At 41.4% G+C, this 22,944-nt stretch overlaps 1 long non-coding RNA gene across 2 annotated transcripts in view; it reads right to left on the bottom strand.

Moving 5' to 3' along the window:
• Positions 1–18,348: 18,348 nt before the first annotated feature.
• The window catches only part of LOC138171536 (uncharacterized), an 11,144-nt gene continuing 6,548 nt past the window's right edge, over positions 18,349–22,944 (bottom strand). For both annotated transcript variants that reach the window (XR_011170912.1, XR_011170913.1), the window contains exon 3: positions 18,349–20,228. This is a non-coding gene — a long non-coding RNA (uncharacterized lncRNA). The remainder of the gene's footprint in view (positions 20,229–22,944) is intronic.

The following is a 22,944-nucleotide window of genomic DNA, read 5'->3' as shown; positions in this document are numbered from 1 at the left end:
TGTAGAAGCTGCCAGATCCTGGGTTATCCTGATTGTGTTTCCACAATATTAAAATTGTTTCTTCCTGGCTGCTTGTAATATTCTCTTCTTGATCTGGGAATTCCGGAACCTGGCTATAATATTCCTAGGAGTTGTCTTTTTGGTATCTTTTTCAGGAGGTGATTGGTGGATTCTTTCAACCTCTATTTTGCCCTCTGGTTCTAAAACATCAGGGCAGTTTTCTTTGAGAACTTCCTGGAGGATGATTTCTAGGTTCTTACTTTGATCATGGCTTTCAGGTAGTCCAATGATTTTAAAATTATCTCTCCTGGATTTATTTTCCAGGTCAGTGGTTTTCCCCATGAGATATTTCACATTGCCTTCTATTCTTTCATTTGTTTGGGTCTGTTTAACAGCATCTTGATTTCTCATCAAGTCATTAGCTTCCATTTGCTCCAATCTAATTCTGAAGCAATGATTCTCCTCAGTGAGCTTTTGAGATTCTTTTTCCATCTGGCAAATTCAGCTTTTTAAGGCATTCTTCTCCTCATTGCCTTTCTGAGCCTCTTTTGCCATTTGAGTTAGTCTATTTTTTAAGGTGTGATTTTCCTCAGTCAGGCTGTTAACTCTCATTTCATAATTTTCTTGCATTGTTCTCATTTCCCTTCCCAATTTTTCCTCCATTTCTCTTATCTGCTTCTTAAGGTCCGCTATGGCCTGTAACCAGCTCGTATTTTCCTTTAAAGCTTTTGGTGCAGGAGTTCTGACTTCATTGTCTTCCTCCTCTTCCATGCTTTGCTCCTTTTTGTCCCCAAAATAGGAGTCTAATGTTGGAATCTTCTGTCTGCTTTGTTTCCTTTGCCTGGTCATGTTGCCCCTCAGTCACTTGATCCCTGAGCTTTTTGCCACAGTAGGACTCTGCCACCAGACAGGGGAGCTTTCATCCCAAATGCTGGGGTTTTCTCAGTTGCTGGAGGTATTAGATGGGTGCCCTCTCTGAGGCCTCCACACGCTCTGGCAAGCTGGACACACACCCCAGGACCTCCACCCCAGACTGCAATCCAGATCCAAGCAGGTTAAAGCAAGAGTGATTACTCCTCAGACTGGTGCTTGGTCCCCCTACACTCTTTAGGCCAGGAGCTGAAGCTGCCACATGGCGCTGGCTGGCTGTGTCGGAGGCTCAGTGGCTTCTTGCCCGAGAAGCCACACACTCCCACTTACTGGGTCCCAAAGTCCAGACTGCACTGACCTCTCACTTTGTCCTTCACATCTATGTGTTGATAAATCTGGAAACAGCCACAGCTGCTGCTAATCTGGAGTCCCTCCAGCTGGCGGCTGGTCAGGCCCACCCTGGGGCTAAAGCCTCGGGGTGGAGCTGGGCTCGGCTCCAAGAGCACTGTGTTGGCCACTTGCTGCCAGCCTGCCGGGCTGTCCTCAGTGGGAAGTTAGCTTCTCTGTGTCATTTTGTGGGTTCTGTAGTTCATAGGCAATGGTTTGATATCAATTTAGGACTGCCCAATGGTACCTGAAGGTCTCTGGAACCCATCTGGGTCCATTTTCCATTCATTGAAAGTCCCCACCTTCCCTCAGAATCTCAACTCACCAGAGTTACACACATGACAACAATTTATGCAGGAGGCTATTTACTTAAAATGGAAATGCATGGAAACAATAAGAAAATAATAATAATGGCTAACATTTGTACATGTGCCAGGTACTTTGTTAAGTGTTTTATAATTATTATCTCCTTGATGCCCACAACAACCCTGTGAGGAAGGTACTGTTATTATCCCAATTTTGTAGTTGGGGAAACTAAGGAAAATAGAGATTAAGTGACTTGCCCAGGGTCACTGAGGCCAGATTTGAACTAAGGTCTTCCTCATTTCAGGTCCAGTGCCTCAAAAAACACAGGACTAGACAAATAGCAGAGGACTGAGATCTCTCTTGAATATCTTAAGGATCTTATGATGATGATGATGATGTAGGGTATTAGAACTTTGATATGGATAGAAAATTGACATAGGTGTTAGATATTCAAGTACCAGGGAGCTGGGAGTGGAGATGGTGGGAAGTTCAGGTCAGGCTTAGGAAGACAGTCTGGTTAGAGAATGAATGAAGGAATGAATGATCAAAAGGAATTTATTAAGCACTTACTCCTTAAATTCAGGAGATAAAAAAACCAGCCAAGTCCTCACACTCAAATAGCCTTGGTTTCACTAGGGAAAAACAACACACAGGGGAGCTCTGCTTGGCAGTGGCCAAGAGCAGCAAGGCCAGGCAAGACAAGGTGAGAGGTCACCTGTCTGAGCCCTGGGCTCCCAAAGCCAGCGTCTGAGCTCTGGCTGTGATCTGCCTGGGGAGCAGCAGTGCCAGCCTGCTCTCCAGTGGTTCCACCACGCACACAGGTGCAGCAGCTCTGTCTCAGTGCTGGGACAGCGAAGGTGCACCTCCCCCAGAAAACTACTTCTGAGTCCAGGCTGGGCTTAGCTCTTGGTCAAGCCTGCTGTCATCTCTATGCCCTTCCTTTACTGCCTTCCCACCCATTCAGATCTTTGTGCCAGACCTGACTGAAACCATCCTCTGGGAGGTTACCAGTAACATGTTAACTGTTAGATCTAAAGGCCTTTTCTCATCCCACTTTCCTTCTGAGTGGTTTCCAACTACCAAACGCCCTCTCCTGCTAGACTGTTTCTTCCCTTAACTTTCATTACACTGGTTTTTCCTATTTCCCCTCCCACCTGTTTGACTATGTCTGTTTCCCTCCTTGGTTCATCATCTGTGTGCCAACCCTCTGGTGTGGATGTCCCCAGGGCTCTGTGCCAAGCTGCCTTCTCTTTTCTCTCACTATACATCCTCCCTTTGTGATGGCTTCAGCCCCAACCGGCTCAGGAATGACTTCCAAATCTACTCGTTCATCACTAATCTCTTTTGGGAAGACCAAGGTCTTTATCATCAGCTGCCGTCTGGAATCTCCTGGATATCAGCATTTCATATCCAACATGCCTGACACAGAACTGGTCATCTGTCTTACTCAACACCCCTATTTCTCTTGAGAGAATATCTTATTTTCATACCGTATCCCCCAGTAGAATGTAAGACCCTTGGAGGCAGGCACTATTTCGTTTTTGTCTTTGAACACTTAGTGCCTGGTACAGTGCCTTGCACATGGTAGGCATTTAATCAGTGTGTATGAAACTGAATTGCAAGGGCAATGTGGTACAGTGTGAAGAGAACTAGAACTGAAGCCAAGGACTTGGGTTTGAATCCTACCTCTGGCCCTGTCTGTGGGACCTTGGGCAAATCCCCTTAGCTCTCCAAGCTTCAGTCTCTCTCATTCGCGGAATGAGGGGTTAAGCTCGCTAACCGTTGAGGTCCTGGCACCTCTGGATCTAGGACCCTCTGGTCCTACAAAGGAAGGCTGGGAAAGGACTGATCATAGATAGGTACAGCATAGGGCTGCAAGCTAAAAGATGTGCAGAGCATGTTACACCAGAGGGCACTATCGGTATATATAGATGCTAAGGAAAACACACATGCCGTGTAATTATAGTTCACGCTTTGTGCTGGAGTTAATGGCCAAAATATTTCTGGGGACTGATTAAATATCACATAAACATTTCCCATTGAGGGAGCTATGCTTAGGGAGTATAGTAAAATCTGTATCTTACAAATGAGAAATCCAATGGCCAAAGCTTAACCCCAATCTCTAGACAACATTGCTCCTTTGGAGAAGTTAGGTTCTCATCTCCCCTTCCTCCCATGCCCCCAGCTAATCAACAGAGCTAGATTCAGGCTAGAAGATTTCTCTCCACACCCTGGTCAGTGCCTTTCTATACTATATTATCATTCATCTTGTATATAAAGAAAAATAAAATAAAATGAAATTGAATGTCATCAGTCATGCCATTAAAATTCTGCTGAAGGCCAACAACAAAGTTAATAAAGTGAGCATTGTTAATGCCTACTTCTGGATACCAAGAAATTGTCTTAAGTGGGAAAATACTGAGGATAAATGTGTCATTCATCCATTCATTCATTTATTCAACTGGTGGGTTGTGAAAACAAAAAATAAGCATCATCCCCAACACTGCTTCTTAGAAATATACAGAAAACATTTTTTTCAATATCCTGATTGGAAGCCTTTGAATGAATCTGAATCAGAAACTTTATCAGTCTTTCTTTAACTATCAATTCTGAAACAATGACTGGCACTAAAATGCTTACATCAAAAATTACATCACATTAAAAGTATAGCCACTTTCTAAATCCACTTTTAAACTCCACTTTCCTAATTGGCTCAGGAAAAACTCCTCCTCAAAATGATTAGCAATGAATGATCTGTCTGTCCAGTAGTCTAGTCTGACACTTCATGACCCAATTTGGGGTTTTCTTGGCAGAGATATTACAGTGGTTGGCCATCTCCTCCAGTTCATTATACAGATGAGGAAACTGAGGCAAACAAGGTTAAGTGATTTGCCCAGGGTCACCCAGTTAATAAGAGGCTGATACTGGATTTAAACTCAGGAAGATGAGTCTTCCTAAACTTCAGGCCCAGTATCACCAACTACCTGCTCCCCAAAATTTATCAGTAACACATAAAAAAGAATAGAAACCTAATAAGAATGGCAGGACAGTTTTATTCAAGTGAAATAGTTAAGAAATATCTAAATACTACAAAAATTGTGGCAGCATCCCCCCACCTTAGGTATTGGGTCTATACCCAGGTCCCCACAGAGCACACACAGGCAGCCTCAGGTCACAAGTCTAGCACTGGTGGCTTGCCAGGGTGTGGGACAGCCCTCCTCTGCTCAAAGTTCTTAGCCCACCAGAAGACAGAAAAGAAATAATACTTAACCTTGAGAAAAACCTCTGAAATTTGCTTATGGAAATGGGCTTCAGTGTGTTGAAGCTTGTGGGTTCACGCTGTGAAGTGGCGCAATTTTCAGCATTTTCACTTTTTTCAAAGACAAAAATAAAGCATAAATAAGCCAAAATTTGATCAATTATGTTAGTACAACTATGAGTTTTCAAAGTAAGCATGATAGCAAACCCAAGGGTATCTCCTCTCTCACAGAAAATCTGGCTCAGGTTAAAAGTATTCTGGCAGTCCACTCCCACTCCAAAGCCTAGCTAAGGAGCCACTCTCCTTGCAATCAACTTTACTAGGCAGAGAAAGAATTAGATCAAAGCAAAGTCACTGAATGACACAGAGTAATAAGGAAAAGTATCAATATCATAGGTTCCCAAAGTGGGTGATACCATGCTGGAACAATGGGGGGAGTAGTAGACTCTAGTGCAATTGGAGGCATTGAATAAATATAAGGGGGCCATGGAAGCATAAAGAAAGAAGAGAAGAAAATTTAAAAAAAAAGTTTGTACATGTTTCATCTATTATGTAACAGAGTTAAAGTTGTAGTAATTACATTATTTTCTAAATAAACACACAAAATGCAAGTTATAACTGACCAGTGGTCCTGCTGACAGGTCTTAACAATCAAGTGTTGGCAAGTGAGCTTGTTGGGCATTTTCGGGAGGTCTAGCATGCAGGGACAGGAATATGTACACGTAATGACTTGTTTACAATATGATGCTATGAGGTCAAATGGCAAAATATTGTATCACCAAAATTTCAATGCGGGAAAAAGAACACAAATTTATAATAAATTATTAAATTTAAGATGAGTCATTGGAGAGAGATCTGACTTGAGAGTTAGAGGATTAAGCCTAAAAACCTGTCTCTCCTGTCTACTACCAGTGTGAGTTTTGGTTATTTAACCTCCTGGGATTCAGTTTCCTCATATGAAAATGGGGTTGGGCTAGATAACCTCCCAAGTTCCTTCTAGCTCTACAGATAGCGATGGTTCTATGGTTCTATGATTATTCTACTGAAGTGACTCCCATTTACTAGAAGGTTCAAAGTCTCCGTCCTGAACAAATAGGGACTGACTAGGGTTAAAAAGGCCCCTTTGTCACCAATCAGTTACTGAATGTCAATTTGCTTTTCCCCTCAAGCCATTTTTGGAGAGCTCCATTCTAACACTGACAAAAGTTTGTAAGGGTCTAAAGCACTAGACAGCTGAGTATAAGTATAGCTCTGTAGATAAGAGCACCATGCCTGGAGTCAGGAAGACTCATCTTCCCGAGTTTGAATCTGACCTCAAACACTTCTTAGCTGTGTGACCCTGGGCAAGTCACTTCACAGAGAGTCAGATAAAACTAAATAGCTACAAAGCATCACAGCTTCCTCCTGCCATCCCAAATCCTCTGGGTATGACATGCAAATGAAGAGGCTGGAGGAGGAGGAGGCAAGCTGGAATTGCTGTGAGCTATAACACTTTACCCTAAATCCTTTGTCCTAAATTCTTGCTTTTCACATGCAAATGTGGTTTGCTACAGACCGCTGGCTTTCTGCTGTCCTGAATAAAGTTGTACAACATTAATTTAAGAAGCAAAATTTAGGGATTAAAAAACCCAGAGAGGAAGTTGCAAAATTACAATGTGTAGGTCTGTATCCCTGGTTTTCCTTGAAAAGACTTTAGACCTCTTAGTCATCAGCTCCTCTGAACTGAAACAAAGGTTGTTTTTTTGTTTCTTGTTCCTGTTTCTGCCTTAAACCTCCTGGACAGAATGTTAAAAACCAAGCTATGGGATTTATCACTCAGTGTGGAGTCCAAGTGGCAACCCTGCTACTTTGGGTGGGATCCCCAATTCTTTATAGAACCTGTTTTTTAGGTGTCTAACCAGTTATCACAGGCAGCTAGTGGATAGAGAGCTGAGCCTAGAGTCAGGAAAACCTGAGCTCAAGTCTGACCTCAGACACTTCCTAGCTGTGTGACCCTGGGAAAGTCACTTATCTCTGTTTGCCTTAGATTCCTCATCTGTAAAATGAACTGGAGAAGGAAATGGCAAACCACTCCAGTATGTTTGCCAAGAAAACCTCAAACGGGGTCACAAAGAGTTGGACACAAATGAAATAACACTGACATTTATCCCATTCCTCTTTGATCTCATCTAATCAGGTTCATTCAGCACAATGGTTTTAGCCTGTCAAGATCTTTGCATCCTGACCCAGTCATCTAATGTGTTAGCTATCTCTCCAAGATCATTCAAGGTATTGATAAAATCACTGAACAAATCTGTGCAGCAAATTTCTCTGATAAAGATCTCATTTCTAAGATATACAAGGAACACACTCCAATTTATAAAAATAAGAGCCATTCTCAAACTGATAGTCAAATGATAAAAATCAGTTTTCTAAGCTTATCAATAGCCACATGAAAAATACTTTAAGTTACTGATAACTAGAAAAATGCAAATCCAAACATCTTTCTGTTACAAAGTATGGAATTCAAAACTGACTCCATTTTGCTTGGTTCTTTCTATATTGTGATTGCCTTCTATTTTGTGAGCTAGGTCTTGATTTGCTGTAAACCACATGATTATGGGGAAATTAGGGGCACCTAGATGGTGATATGGATAGAGTGCTGGGCCTACAGTGAGGAAGACTCATCTTCCTGGGGTCAAATTTGGCCTCAGCTACTAACTGTGTGATCTTGGGCATGTCACTTAACCCTGTTTGCCTCAGTTTCCTCATCTGTAAAATAAGCTGGAGGAGGAAATATCAAACCACTATAGTTTCTTTTCCAAGAAAACCCCAAAAGGAGTCATGAAGAGTTGGACATGACTGAACAACAACAAATGAGATGTTAATGTAATTCTGGGAAATTGGGTGGTAGGTGGTAACCACAAAATGGGCCATATATTTTGTGGTATGTTTTTGTAATAACCACAGAATGTGCCAGAATATTCTTGCAATAACCACAAAATATGTAAAACTCTGGCCAATCAGAGAGAATGTTTATTTACTCGATTAGTTCCTCATTACTGACTATAAGAAAACTTTGTTAAGTGCCAAATGATGTCCTTGTGCCTACTGATGGGCCTTGGACCCAATTTGTTATGCAATAGAAACCTTGCTAATACTATACCTCAGTCCTTATCAATTTCACTCTCAACAAAAGAAAATGACAAATGCTGGAGGGGCTGTTGGAAAACAAGTACATTAATGAATTGTTGGAGGAGCTATGAACTAGTCCAACCATTCTAGAAAGCAATCTGCATCTATGCCCCAAATACAATTAAACTGTGCATACCCATTGACCCAGTGATAGTATTTATAGGTTTATACTCCAAAAAGATCAATGGAAGAGGAAAAGATCTCATATGCACAAAAATATTTATAGCAGCTTTTTTCATGGTGGCAAAGAATTGATGAGTGTTCATTAACTGGGGAATGGCTAAACAAGTTATGGTATATGAATGACAAGACACTATTGAGTTGTAAGAAATGATGAGGCAGATGATTTCAGAGAAACCTGGGAAGACATATCAATTGATACAACGTGAAGTGAGCAAAACCAGGAGAACAATTTCTACGACAATAATAATATTGTTACAAACTTTGTAAAACTTAAGAACTCTGATCAACACAAAGACTGACCACAGTTTCAGAGGATGTAATTGATAAATGGTAATGGGATATGAATAAATGAATGTGAATCCAACAATCAGAAGCCATGCAAAAAAAACTGCTCCAATCTGGATGAGAGAAATGTAAATTAAAACAATTTTCAGGTACTAGTTCATAGTTTGCCAAAGTTGACCAAAAAAGGAAAATGATAAATGTTAGTGAGTTTGTGGAAAAATAGGTACATCAAAACAGGTACTGCATTACATGACAAAACATGCTTCCAGATAGAAAAGTAATCTACTCTGTGTGTGTGTGTGTGTGTGTGTGTGTGTGTGAGAGAGAGAGAGAGAGAGAGAGAGAGAGAGAGAGCTAACATAAGATTGTTTTGCTTGACTGTACATGACTGTAATGGGTTTCATTTTTCTTGCTTTCTCAGCTGTAGGGAGGAGTGGTGGAGAGAAAGGCAAGAGGGAGAAAATGAGGAACTGAAAACAAAACTGAATTTAAAAAATCAAATTGTCTGAGAGTACAAATTCCCAGGACTCTTTGCCAGAGACTTCCTTCAAAGGCAGTGAGGTGGTGCCATGAATAGAGCACTGAGCTTGAAGTGAGGAAGCCCTGGGTTCAAATCCAGCCTCAAACTCTTACTGGCTATATGACCCTGGGTAAGTTACTTCACCTGTCTGCCTCAGTTACATCCCAACTGTAAAATAGCATCTACCCCCTAGGGTTGTTGTGAGGATCAAACAGGATATTTGTAAAGCACTTTCCACAGTGCCTGACAAGTGCTTAAAAATGATTATCCATTGATTGGTTCCACTGACTCATTCATGGCTACTCTTTTGATTTGACTATTTTAAAACTGTTTCAAATCCATCTAATTGTGCAATGATCTTGCCTACATCACTCTTCTCCATCTTTTCCTCAAGACTAGCATATCTGCTAAAGTCTATGCAGTTGTTCAGGTAGCTGAAGTTCCTCTTCATCATACCTTGGTTCCAGATTTGTGAGTTGGTTCCCAAATTCCTTCAGTCCTGGCAATTTGTAGTGTTCTTTGGTGACAATAGATTTCTGTTTATGCTTCCATTAACCACCACCTAATGCTCCCAATCAGCTTCCCCTCTCTAGTTCCTAAATTTTTTCACTGATGTTACCCTCCCCTAATCTATTCTGGTTCTTTTGAATAAGGTTTAGGCTATAGGAAGCCTATTCCATTCATGGTTCCAAGTCCATCAAGCCTGAGTGGTCCCTAAGAAGTAAAACATTCCTCTTAGTGTTTGTTAGAATATTCATATTTTGTGACCTAAAATCATGGGTTTTATTGCTCCTTCCTCTCTCCTATCAATTTCTGGGCATCTCTATGGCTATTCTTTGTAGCCATTCTATAAACTCTCTTTCACACATGGTTTTATATGTGTGTGTATGTATAAATGTGTGTATATATGTATATAATTAGTTCCTCCTCCCTCTGCAGAACTGGGAGATACGTTCTTCCTAACTCTTATTAGAGATTCACTATCTTCCTTGCCAGAAGCCTGTCATTCTGGTATTTTATGCCAGGATCTACATATCCAAGTTCCATGTTCAATCTCCTTAACCAGCTGTTCACTTCTATCACCACTATTTCTAACTACTATCACCACTACTGTTGCTACCACTCCTGCTGAGACTACAGCTACTAGCTAACATTTATATAGAGCTCACGAGATGCCAGGCATTGTGCCTCTATAGCATTCTACAATTATTATCCCAGATTTGCCTTTCTGTTGTGAAGCTCTTACTCTCCATTGGCAGCTGTGATAAAGACATTAGGTATTCAGCATCTTGCCCAAAACATCCGCATTTTAAAACAATTCTTTCTAGAAGCCTTAGCTGTGTTCATGTGAATCGCTAGAAGTTAATTGATGAGTCTGACAATTCATTTGAGATTCTCTGTCATGTCTTGAATGGATACAGGACTTAATAAGACTGTGGACCTTTCTATACTGTTGTTATCGGATTAACTTGTCATCTGGGGTCATCTCTAGTAATCCTGATCTGTATCTTGCCACTGGACCCTGATAGCACTGGAGGAGAAAGTGAGGCTGGTGACTTTGCACAGCCCTACCTCACTTAAATCCAATTCACTTGCAAGTTCTGATCACTTTCTCTTCTGTGCCCCCTTGTTCCACCCTCTAATCTCCTGACATAGAGTGGGATGCCCCTCTATCTGTTCAGATTCTTTCTCCTTCATTTTTTTCATGATGATGTCCTTCCAATTTTTTTTAAAGGAACATTTCATTTTCTATGATAACCTGCTGTTGCTATTCTTATGTTGTAACTATCCTCTATGGAGATGCAATTTTTAATCCTCTTTATGTAGCCTATCTTCCTTATCACATTAGACCATGAGCTCCTTGACAGCAGAGATTGGTTTTGTCATTTTTAAAAAATCTGCTATGATATCCCCATTGCTCAGCACAGTGCCTGGCACATGGGAGTCATTCAAAAAATGCTTGTTGACCTGACTTCTAGGAGGAAAACCAGGCTATATTTTGAAAAGACAATAATTACTTCACCATATAAGGGGGGGGGGAAGCATTGCACAGTCTAAAAAGTCAGTGAAAATGCTTCTTGATCTCCATACTTGTGAGAGAGAGATCTTCGGTCCTGTGTTGTGTTTTTTGGAGTTGTTAGTTTGTCTCTGGGGAACTGCTCTGACAGGCTGCTGGGGGTGGGGGTGGGGGTGGAACAACTCTGGAGCTGCCCCACCCTTTACCTCATTAGCATTTTGCTAATCTCTAACACCATCCTATCAACTTTTTAATTTGTTATCGTTAACTTGTTTATCTCATCCTGGTCCTCTTCAAATCCCTTGCCTTCTTTTGCCTGTCTGCCATGAGTAGCCCGCTCTCCTTCCCTCTGAGACATTCTCTTTCTCCTTTTGTTTTTGGGGTTTTTTTTGCCTACTTCTCAGGTCTTTCCATATTTCCCATTAATCTATAGCCTTCACAACTCTAAAATACTTTAAATACCTTCACAAATCTTTTTTTGTGCTTCTTTCAGCCCTTCTGCTCCCTTTCCCATACAACTTTCTCCAATTAAAGATGGCTTTAGAAGATCACCAGCATCAGTGAAACTCAGGCTGGTTTATGTGGTTCTTTCAATTACTGCCTGAGGAAGCACTTGAAGGCAGCAGGGTCCCAACTGGACACCAGACAGGAATATCTCCTTGGTTTCTGTGTTCACAGATTTTTTGTTGTTGTTGTCTTTCTGGGGGACTTGAAAATCTCTGTCCCCTTTCAGCTTTGTTTACTAGTGCTTCTCAAGTCAACAAACATTATTTATGTTCGAGGCACTGCGCTAACACTGGGAAGACAAAGAAAGGCACAAAATGGTCCCTGCTCTCAAAGAGCTCAGGGTATAAAGGGAAGAAACCATGCAGACAACTGGGCGCAAAGAAGGCAGACCGGCTAGGAGGATTATTGGGAAGATGCACGTCATCTCTGGACCCTTTCAATTTTATGTTACCTCAATCCAGCCACTAGAAGGAGTCTTCTACTTCTTCCTGATTTGAAACTGTGGTGCCTACCAGAATTCCCCAGGAATTCCCCTTTCCAGCCTACAGCAGTACTGCTATGCTATGCCTTGGAAGTGACTTTCCAAATGTCTGTTGTGGCTATCTCTCCCTCCCCACCAAAAAACCCAACCCTCTGGTTTTGTTGGGTCTCTGGGAGATCCATAGGATGCATTTGTGACAAGCTGCCTCTGCCCTAGATATCTCTCTTCCCACCTTCCCACTCCAATCCTTTTCTTTTTCTGGGACCTTTTACATCTAGGATTTCTCATGCTACAATTACCTATGCTAGAAAATTTCCCTGGGAGGATCTCCTAGGTAATCCCCCGTGTCATCCTTTAGTGATAAGATGCGGCTGAATGAGACCCCACCCCTTCTTATAAAACCCCTGGCAAGGAGAATAGACACCAGAGAGTAACAGAACTGGGAGAAAAGATCCATCTATCAATAGGGATTGATTCAATAGCTCTTATGTGCCAGGATCTGGGCATACAGAGACAGAAATGAAGCAATTCTTGCTCTCAAAGAGCTGATATTCTGTATGGAGAGGTACCATGTACTCAGATGAGAATATACAGGATGGATACAAAATCAATTCAAGGCGGGTGTGAGGGAGAGCTTACACAAAGTGGCAGGAGCAGAGTTTAGAGGAAACAAGGGTGGACAAAAGTGATCCTAGGCATGAGGGACAGCCAACGCAAAGACATGCAGATTGGAAAATAGCATGTTGTGTGTGAGGACCAGCCAGAAGGATAGTTGGGCTAGACCAGGGAGACCAAGAAGGGGTGTAGTGTGGAATAAGGTTGAAAAGGGGTGTTGGGAAGATTTTGTGAAGGTCTTGTCTTCCAGCCTAGAGGCAGTAAGGAGCCATTGGAGCTTGCTGAATAGGGGTACAAGGTGCTCACAGCTGCATCTTGGGAAAATGACTTTGGCAGCTGTGTGGAAGCTGGATTGGAGAAGGGAAAGGCTTGATGCGGGGAGATCAACTGGTGAAAGCCTTGCATAAATGAGCGTGCCAGGTCCAGAAAGCAGCCTCTAGCATGGTCAGCAATTCTCTTCTCTTCTTGCTATAATTTGAAGAGCATGGCAATAACCCCTCCCCCCTCCCCCCCCCACACACACTCTAATGACTGAGATTCAAGAGTTTCCTTTGCCACAAATCTCTCCCTCTCTTATCACCTCCCCCAATGCTCTTGGTTGTCTCAAATTAGGTTTTATGCCCTTCCCTTGTGTGAGTTCAAATGGGCTCACAGTAAAGATCGACTGCATTTTAGCATCACTGTGGAAGTTTTTAAGCCTCAAAGCAGCTGCAACAGAATAGGGCGGCTGTCATAGCGGTTTTTCAATAGGCACAATTTACATACTCATAATAAGAGATAGTTCTGACCCAAAATAAAAGGGCAGGGATGCGCATTCTTTCACCACGTGAAAGAAGGCATATGTATAATAGCCACTTTTGTTGAGGGAAAGAGGAGACTGATCCAAGCTGAAATGATAAGGCAGAGGTTCAGCTCGTTTGGGAACACTTGGGCCTCCTGCTCTGTTGATAAGCTGAGACTGCAGCATGGGGGAGCCAGGAGAGAAGCCTTGCCACGGCTGAACAGTTTCCACCTCCTATTTCCCCAGTTGATCCCAGGAATCCTGTCTCTGTTCCTTTGTTATCTTGGAATCTGAGCTACAAGGCCACATTCCAAGAATGACCTATATGCAAGAAGTGGTAGAAGGAATTTCACCCAGGAAATTTGGGCTGGGATTAGGACATGGTCTGGTCACCAAACAAAAGTAAGGGGAAAACAAATGGAAAAGCCCAAAGACTGTGAAGATACCAGTGAAATGTAAAAAGAGCCTGAAAACCCGCAGCACACAGAGAGGATCCTGGGGGAGAATATGGACAAGGGTAGCACGGGATGAGGCTTGGAGGGGCTGAAATCAGCACTCATGGACAAAATAACAGGACCAACGAGATAATATCATCTCATTTGATTCTTGTAACATCCCTGGGAGGTAGGTTCTATTTTATTATAGCCATTTTACAGATAAGGAAACTGAGACTGGAAGAAGTTACATGACTTGTCCAGCATCATTGTACAGCATCAGTCTGTATCTAAGGCAGGATTTGAATTCAGTTCTTTCTGAATCCAAGTCTGAACTCTATCCATTATTGGATATATCTGCCTAAATTAGGGGTGCATTAAAATGTTAAAGCATTATTTATAATGGCACTAGCTAACATTTATCTAAGTTATCTTGGTATGGTTTTCAAATGCTTTACCTATATTAGCTCATTTGACTTAATCCTCACAACAACCCTGCAAGGTAGATAGTTATTATGCCCAATTTATAGATTAGGAAATTGAGGCTCAGAGAGGCTGTGATATTATTTCTCTCATTCTGCTCATCTTTCTATATGAAGTTCATATAGAAAAGTCCTAGGACAAATTGCTATCACGTGATTATTCTTTTATATTTTTTGTTCTGCAGACTATTACCCAGTTAGGTTAAATGTTGTTGTTAAGTCATTCTGCAGTCTTGTGAGACTTGTGACACCATTTCACAAAAATACTGGAATGGCCTGATATTTCCTTCTCCAGCTTACTTTACAGATGAAGAAACTGAGGCAAACAGGGTGAAGTGACTTAGCCAAGGTCACACACAGTGTCTGAGGCCAGATTTGAACTCAGGAAGATGGATCGTCCTGCCTTCAGGCCAGGCGTTCTATGCACTGCACCACTTATCTGCTGTTAGGTCAAATAATAGAGACTTTTTATCATTGAGTAAAAAGACCAAGGTAGCAGATTATCTGGCATCTAGGGAGTATCACAGGGCACAGAGTGCTGGGCCTGGAGTCAGACACTCACTAATGGATGGCCCTGGGCCAGTCACTTCCCCTCTGCTTGCCTCAGTTTCCTAAAGGGTTGTTGTGAGGATCACTTTATAAATGCTTATTTCCTTCCTTCCCTTCATGGAGGTCTTCAAGCAGAGGCTAGACAATCACTAGTCAGGTATATCCTAGTGGAAATTCCTTTCAAGTGTGGGGTGAACTAGAGGACTGCTGGAGCGCCTTCAGATTCTGTGTGTGTGTGTGTGTGTGTGTAAGAGAGAGAGAACACGCACCAGCAGATATGTGGAGATGTGAAGTCCCTTTTACCACTTTTTACCAGCCTGCCAGCTGCACTCATCACTGCCCTATTCTGTCCAAGTGGTCTGGTACATATTCCCACAATTTGTTTCTGTTTTTTCGTCTCTGCACAGGTTACTGGATTTCTTTATCAGTCTGTCTTACATACATGTTCCACATTTCCCACATTCATCTATACTAAGCTAGGCTTTTGTCATGCAGATTTCACACTGTCGTCATGAGTGTCATTTCCCAAAGTCTCATTGACACCTTATGAAGTCAAATTTACTTCCTTACATTAGGATCCCTTCTTCATCCTAGTTATTACCATACTTTGTCTATCTGTATACAGACATCTGAGGCCACACATTTAAGTGCTGGCGTCTTCTTGATATGTTAGTTCCTACAAATAGCAAACTTGCCAGAAAAAGAAGGAATAAGAGGCGGCCTTAAGTTTCTTCCTGAGCCAGGGAATTAAGAGCACCCCACATAGGGGTCTACAATGCAGGAGAGACCTCAGAGGCCATTGAGACGAGGTCCTTATTTTACAGGTGAGAAAACTGAGGTCCACTGGTGTTCTGTGATTTGTTCTGGGTCATTTAACTAGCAAATGTATGAGGCAGGATTCATGACCTGAAAATCCATCACTCTAACCATTATACCATGCTTTTTGCTCCCTTTCTCTGAAACTGTAGGAAAGAGTGGGTAGAGACACAGATTAATGTTGAAAGGAAGCTTGGTGGCCAAATGGTTAGAGCCTGGGGGCCTGGAGTCAGGAAGACCCGAGTTCAAATACAACCTTGGAAATCTGTCACCTTGAGCAAGTTACTTAACTTCCAAAATGCTTAGCACACACACGCACGCGCACGCGTACACACACACACAATGCTTAGAACAGTTCTTGGCACATAATAGGTGCTTATACAATCCTTGTTTCTATTCGTCCTTTAAAAGGAAGTATGATTGGGGTGGCTAGGTGGTGAAGTGAATAGAGCACCGGTTCTGGAGTCAGGAGGACCTGAGTTCAAATCCAGCCTCAGACACTTAACACTTACTAGCCATGTGATCTTGAACAAGTCACCTAAGCCCAATTGCCCTGCCTTCCCCCCTCCAAAAAGCAAAACAAAACAAAAAAAGAAAGTATGATCTTGTCCAATGCCTGCCTTGCGCAGTCACAATAAATGTTGAGCTGTCAGTAAAGCAGGAAGTTCTGTTGGGACTGGAGACTTGACAGCATGTGAAGGGTTTGGAACAGTTACTAGGGAGAGTGTCCAAGGCAGTCACTGGGGAGGTCAATAAAAGGAAGGTATAAAAGATGATTAAAATACGGCATTACAATAAGGGTATAGCTAGATGGTACAGGCACAGGACCTGGAGGCATACCAAGCTCAAATCCTGCCTCAGTCACTTACCAACTATATGACCCTGGACAAGACACCACTGTCTGCCTTGGTTTCCTTATCTGTAAAAGGGGATAATATTAGCAGCTGCCCCACAGCATTGGTGTGAGGATGAAATGAAAAATGCTTTGCAAACGTTGAAGTGCCATGTAAATGCTGGCTGTTACTATTATTATTAAAAGTCAGGGAAATGTTCATACCCTTTCATTCTACTTTCCCATTGTTAACTTTTTTTGCAGGATGAAAAGATCTATTTTTAAAAAAATATATAGCAACACCATTTGTAATAGCAGAAAGTTAGAAACAAAATGTGCCCAATAATTGGGGGATGGCTGAACAAACTGTGCCACATGAGTATTTTGGGAGAAGAATGCACCCTAAGAATTTGCAATCACAAAGAATTTTAAGATAGATGGAAAACCTACATGAAGTGATTCCGAGTTAAGAGAGCAGGCCCAGAAGTACAATGTATATACACTGATGATAACAATGTTGATGAAGACAACATCAAACAGCAGCAAAACTCCATGGACTCTAATAGCAACAATGATGTTACACTGTAAAAGCAAAAGCCCAGCCTTCCTGTTTATAACCCATGTGTGGTTGCAGATGTAACTGTTGGGATCACTTTTTTTTTGGTCTTCTTCAACTCTTTTCCAGGAGTGTATTTTTCTTTTTTGTTTCTTTTTTCCCCCTTGATACTGTTTTGCTGAAACAAAACAAAACAAAGAGAAACTGGTCATAATGTTGCATGGAAATATCATTTAGCTTTCATAGAATAAACCCTTATGCTTCCTTAACTTTAAAAAGCAGCTGAATCCAACGTTTTACATTTCCTTAAGAAGGAAATAAATTAAATTTCCCACTTACCGAAGGACTTAATTTTTCTCTAATCATTTTCTGTCTCTGTTTTGATAATAATTGCTCCTATAAAACAGGGTTTTAAAATTTGCAAAATGCTTTATGGTCGATTATTATCCCTGCTTTAGATCAAGGAGGATGGCTGTTTGGAGTTACAAATGAGCTGAAATTTTAAGTATGAGGAAAGTAGACAGATACCTAATTGTTGTACACAAAAGTTGCAGAATTTCCTTTTCCCAAGCAATTTAACAAATAATTAACCATGCTTCCCCTTTATTCCTGGTAATCAGTGCAAATAGGGTGGTCTGTATTCTTTGTGTCCAAATTACAAAGGGATAAAACAATGAGGAAGGGATTAAAGGTTTGAGGACAGCTAAAAGTGAACTGAATTGATAACTAAAGACTTACCAGATGCAGATGAAGTACCATGCCTGAAATAACCATTTAGCTTTTAACCTTATTATCCCACTTCCTGCTGTAAGTCTTGGGCTACTCTTAGTTGCTGTTGTGTGGGCTGGTTCGGTAGTCAAAGGCCTTAGGGTCCAGGCAGATTCTGCTGCTTACTCCCTCTAAGCCTTTGGGCAAATCACTTTGTTTCTCTAGACCTGTTTCCTTATCTGAGAGTTAGACTAGAAGGGCCCTGATGTGCCTTACAGCTCCAAAGTTATAATTAATATGAACTAATAACTGAGACAGTGGCATTCTGAAAATGTCACAAGCCTCTTCTATTCTGTAAATTCATAATATTTTATTATATTTAGAGTTATCAACACATTGGTGATTTACTTAGATTGCCCCTAACTAGGTGTTGTTACATCTATCACTATTATGAAGGCTGACCACATCTTGAACACTTGGTTCATTCATTCAATCATTGTTAGCATTAATCTTAAGCAATGCAGAACATTAAGGAAAATATAAAGAGAAATAAGATGAAGTCTCTGCCTTCAGAAAGCTTGTAGTTTAATAGGCCTGATGAAACAAGTACACAGATACCTATGATATAAATATAAGAGCATTTGAGAAATTAAAAGTATTGTTAAAATCTTCATCCGACACCAACAAAATAATTGACATGCTTTACAGATATTATCTTATTCAGCCCTCACTACAACCCTGAGAGGTGAGTGCTATTTTTAGCTTCATTTTATAAATGAGGAATCTGAGGTAGGTAGAGGTTAGATGGCTTGCCCAGAATTTACTGTTGAATGCAGCTCCTGGGGTGGTGCTAAAGGCTGGACCCGGAATTATGAAGACTTGGGTTCATGTTCTATCTCAAACACTTAACAACCTGCTTGCCTCAGTTTCCTCATCTGTAAAAATGGGGATAATATGAACAACTTATTATCTGTTTAAAAAGGTGGGGGGAGGGAGGTATCAGAAGACTACAGCCTCCCAGGGCTATAGTGAGGATCAAATGCAATAACATTTGTAAAGTTCTTCCAAAACCTTATCGCACTAGAGAAATGCCAGCTAGTATTATCACTAAATAAGGATGATGTGTTGGTTGGTTTTGCAGAACTGACTTTTTTTCTTTTTTCCTTCTTTGGTACAAGGGATGTTTTGTAACCTATCTCCCATTCCTATTCCTTCCCACCTTGGCTTCTGGAATCCCTATTTCCTTTGAAGATTTGGCTCAAGGAACACTTTCCTTAAAAGAAGTCCTTCCTGGCTCCATGAAGGATTATTGCTTCTTCCAAATCATTGTGTATTTATTTTATATTGATCCTGTATTTACTTATCCATGAATATGTTGCATCCCCTTCATACAGAAGTCCTTAATGGTTTTTTTTTTTTTAAGCAGTTGGGGTTAAGTAACTTGCCCAAGGTTACATGGCCAGTTATTTTGTGTGGGTGTTAAGTATCTGAGGCTGGGAACCCATCATGGTCCTCCTGACTCCAGGGCCAGCGCTCTTACTCACTGCGCCACCTATCCACCCCCCTTAATGTTTTTTTTTAATGATTTATTTTTAGTTTACAACATTCAGTTCCGCAATTCCTTGAGTTTCAAATTTTCTCCCTCTCCTCCCCCTCTACCTCCATGGTAGCATGCAATCAAATATAGGATCTACAAAGATCTTCACATTAAACATTAGTCAAGTTGTAAAGAAGGATTACAACCAATGGAGTGAACAATGAGAAAGAAGAAACAAAACAAAACAAAAAAAAAAAAGAGAGAGTAAGTAGTTTGCTTCAATCTGCATTCAGACTCTGTAATTCTCTGGATGTGGATATATCCCTTTCCATCATGGGTCTTTTGGAGTTGTCTTCTAACCTTGCATTGCTGAGAGGAGCCCAGTCTATCAAAGTTAGTCACCACAGATACAATGTGTCTGTAATTGTGTACAAAGTTTTCCTGGTTCTGCTCTCCACACTCAGCATCAGTTTACATAAGTCTCTCCAGGTTATTATGAAGTCCATCTGCTCCTCATTTCTTATAGCACAATAACATTCCATTACATTCATATAACACAACTTGTTTAGCCATTCCCCAATTGATGGGCATCCCCTTAATTTCCAAGTCTTTCCCACCACAAAGAGTTGCTATAAATATTTTTGCACATACAGTTCTTTCCCGACTTCTATGATCTCTTTGGGATACAGCCCTAGAAGTGGTATTGTTGAGTCAAAGGTTATGCACTTGTATATATGCCCTTTGGGCATAGTTCCAGATTGCTCTCCAGAATGGTTGTATCAGTTCACAACTCCACCAGAAATGCATTGGTGTTCCAATTTTTCCACATCCTCTCCAGCATTTATCATTTTCTTAACTTCTTTTTGTGTAATGGATTTCTCTGGCATTCTGATGAAGCCAATGGATTCCTTCTCAGAATGTTTTGTTACCTGAATTTAACATGGAAGGAAATGCTAAATTTCAGTTAGAAGTGAAAATAATTTTTTTCCCTCCATCAAATTTTATAGACCTCCTGAAATCCCTCCGTGGATCCCTTAGCCATCCTTGGACATCAGTTTAAGAATCCCAGTCTTTGCTGAATGCAAGCTCCCTGAGGGCAGAGATTGCCTCTGTATCCTGGCACACAGTAGGTGCTTAATAAATGCTTGTTGAAGCCTAGGAAGTCCTGTGATCCTCACAAGGGTGTTTCTTACATTCTGATTCATCTTCCACAACATGACTAATGTGGAAATATGATTAACATGATTTATTGTATATGTATAGCCTATATCAGATTGCTTCTGGTCTTGGAAAGGTGAAGGGGAGGGAGGAAAATTTGCAACTCAAAACCTCATAAAAGTGAACGTTGAAAACTATCTTTATATGTAATTGGAAAAAATAAAATGCTATTATGTGGAATGAAAACAAATGGTTGTGGATTGATAGCTAACCTTGATGCAATGTTTTATAGTTTATATACATTATTTTATCCAGCCTTCCTGGGAAGCTTGTATGTAGGATGTTTTAAGCACTTAATTAATGCATATTAATTGATTTTAGAGAAGGAAGAGGCTGGAAGCAAGAATACTGGTTAGATTATTTTTGTAGTTCAGATTTCTGCAAGAAGCCCAAGCCCCACTCCCAAGTTATTTTCATATTGTCTTCTCCATTAGAATACAGTCCCAGAGAACAGGGACTGTCTCAGCTTTCTTTGCATCCACAGCACTTAGCATGTTGTCCAACACAAAGTGGGTACTTAATAAATATTTGTTGACTGGTAGTAGTAAGAATGATAAGGAGATAGATTCATGAAACATCACAGAGAATTAATTGTCAGGAGTTAAACATTGATTGAAAGTCTTCAAGGAGGGATGAGGCTTCAGGGACAACCCCTCTGCTTCTAAGCACTCCTGTGTGACCAGGGAAATGACAGTGGTACCAGAAGAACCGGGAACAGCAGGAAAAGGAGCAGGTTTTAGAGCAAAGATGATAAATTCCATTTAAATAGAACTGAGCTCCAAGTTTTATAGGTGGCTATGGCCAAAGACCTCACCATTTAGTGGTCAGCCTATAGGTAAGGTCATCATAGAAAAGCAGTCTATCACCAAGCTTTTGAGATGGAGTCTGCCATATTCGTGTATAGGATCTACTGGCAGAGCTTCCCAGATCATGGGGTTCTTTCTGCATTAAAATGGGGGGGGGGAATTTAAGTCCTTGTAGACAGTGGAAATGTCCAGCTGGACACCTCTAACATTGTACTACAGAGTCAGTCGGTAAGTCAACAAGCATTTATTAAATGCCTACTGGGCCTCATGGTGCTATGCATGGCTGACACAGAAAGACAAAAGATATCCTGCCCTCCTGGACCTTACAATCAAATAGGGCAGACAATATGCAAATAACTGAGGAAAGATGCTAGCATTAAGAGGGGCTGGGAAAGGCCTCCAGGAGATGAGGTTTTAACTGGGACTTAAAGGAAGCCAGGGAAGCTAGCAGATGATGAGGAGGGAGAGCAATCCAGGCCTGGGGGACCAGCAGAGAAAATGCTAAAAGCCAAGAGAAAGAAGCCTCTCACAGTCAGCGGGAAAGTAACTCTTTTAACCTGACTCACAGAAGGTCAAGCAGTCATTCCCAGCCCCTTCTCTCAGGGATCCCACTTAGAAGAGATGGAAGGCTCTGGGTCAGATGGAGCAGAAATATCCTTTAGGGAGCTAGCTGAAAAATGTGGTTCTGCAACTGAGGAGGAAAGCTCGAAGGCCTGGAAGCTGGACAAGGCTGCGAATGCATAACTCCCTCTTTCTCTTTTAAGCTAATATACTTCCTCCCCAGCTAACCTCTGAATTAAGGGTTCACGTACCACAATTTGTGGAGCCTTCCCCGATCACTGGGCACAGACTTTGTTTCTAATTCTTTATTGTCACAGAAAGTGTTGCTATAGAGTCTGGAGTGTATGGGGCTTTTCTTCTTATCAGTCCTCTCCTTGGGGTATAAATCTCAAGTCAATGGGTGGGGACATCTTATTAATTTTATTTGCAAAATTCTAAATTGCTTTCCAAAATAGCTGCACTGATTCACAGCCCCACCAACAATACCCTAGCGTACCACTCTTCCCACAACTCCACCAAAATTGACCTCTTCCCTTCTTTTGTTACCTTTACCGATTTTCCAGGTATGAGGTAAAACCTCGGGGTTATCTTGATGTGCATTTCTCTTAATATCACAAGAAATGCTTGCTGACTGACTAACCACAGGACATGGAACAGAAGAGCCTCAGAGATCATTCAGTCCAAACTCCTGTTTCTGGGTGGAGGCAGCAGAGTTTTGGGTAGGGACCTTGACATGAAACCTTGTTCATCTTTCCCCAAACACATGTTGGCTTATGTTTAGTCAACATGTCAAGAAGCTCTGTAAAAAGTGCTTAGTACATGTGGGGCACTGGGTCAAGTGCTGGGAATATAGATACAAGCAGAACGACAATTCCTGCCTTGAAGAGCTTACTTCTAATGGGAAGAAAATTCTTTAAAATAGTAATTTAAATATGTGTCAGCCATCCTCTGATTGGAGGTCCAGTGTTCTTCATTCCATGCTGCTCTTTTAAAAAGTAGGGAAGTAACAAAAGTGAGGAGGGAGGGAGGGAGAGGGAGAGGGGGGAGAGAGAGAGAGAGA

Source organism: Petaurus breviceps, unplaced genomic scaffold (assembly GCF_028583685.1).
Source record: "Petaurus breviceps papuanus isolate PSGF00001 unplaced genomic scaffold, PetGlider_PUasm1.0 446, whole genome shotgun sequence".
In the NCBI taxonomy this organism is placed as follows: Eukaryota; Metazoa; Chordata; class Mammalia; order Diprotodontia; family Petauridae; genus Petaurus; species Petaurus breviceps.
This window is presented reverse-complemented; position numbering and strand designations above follow the sequence as displayed.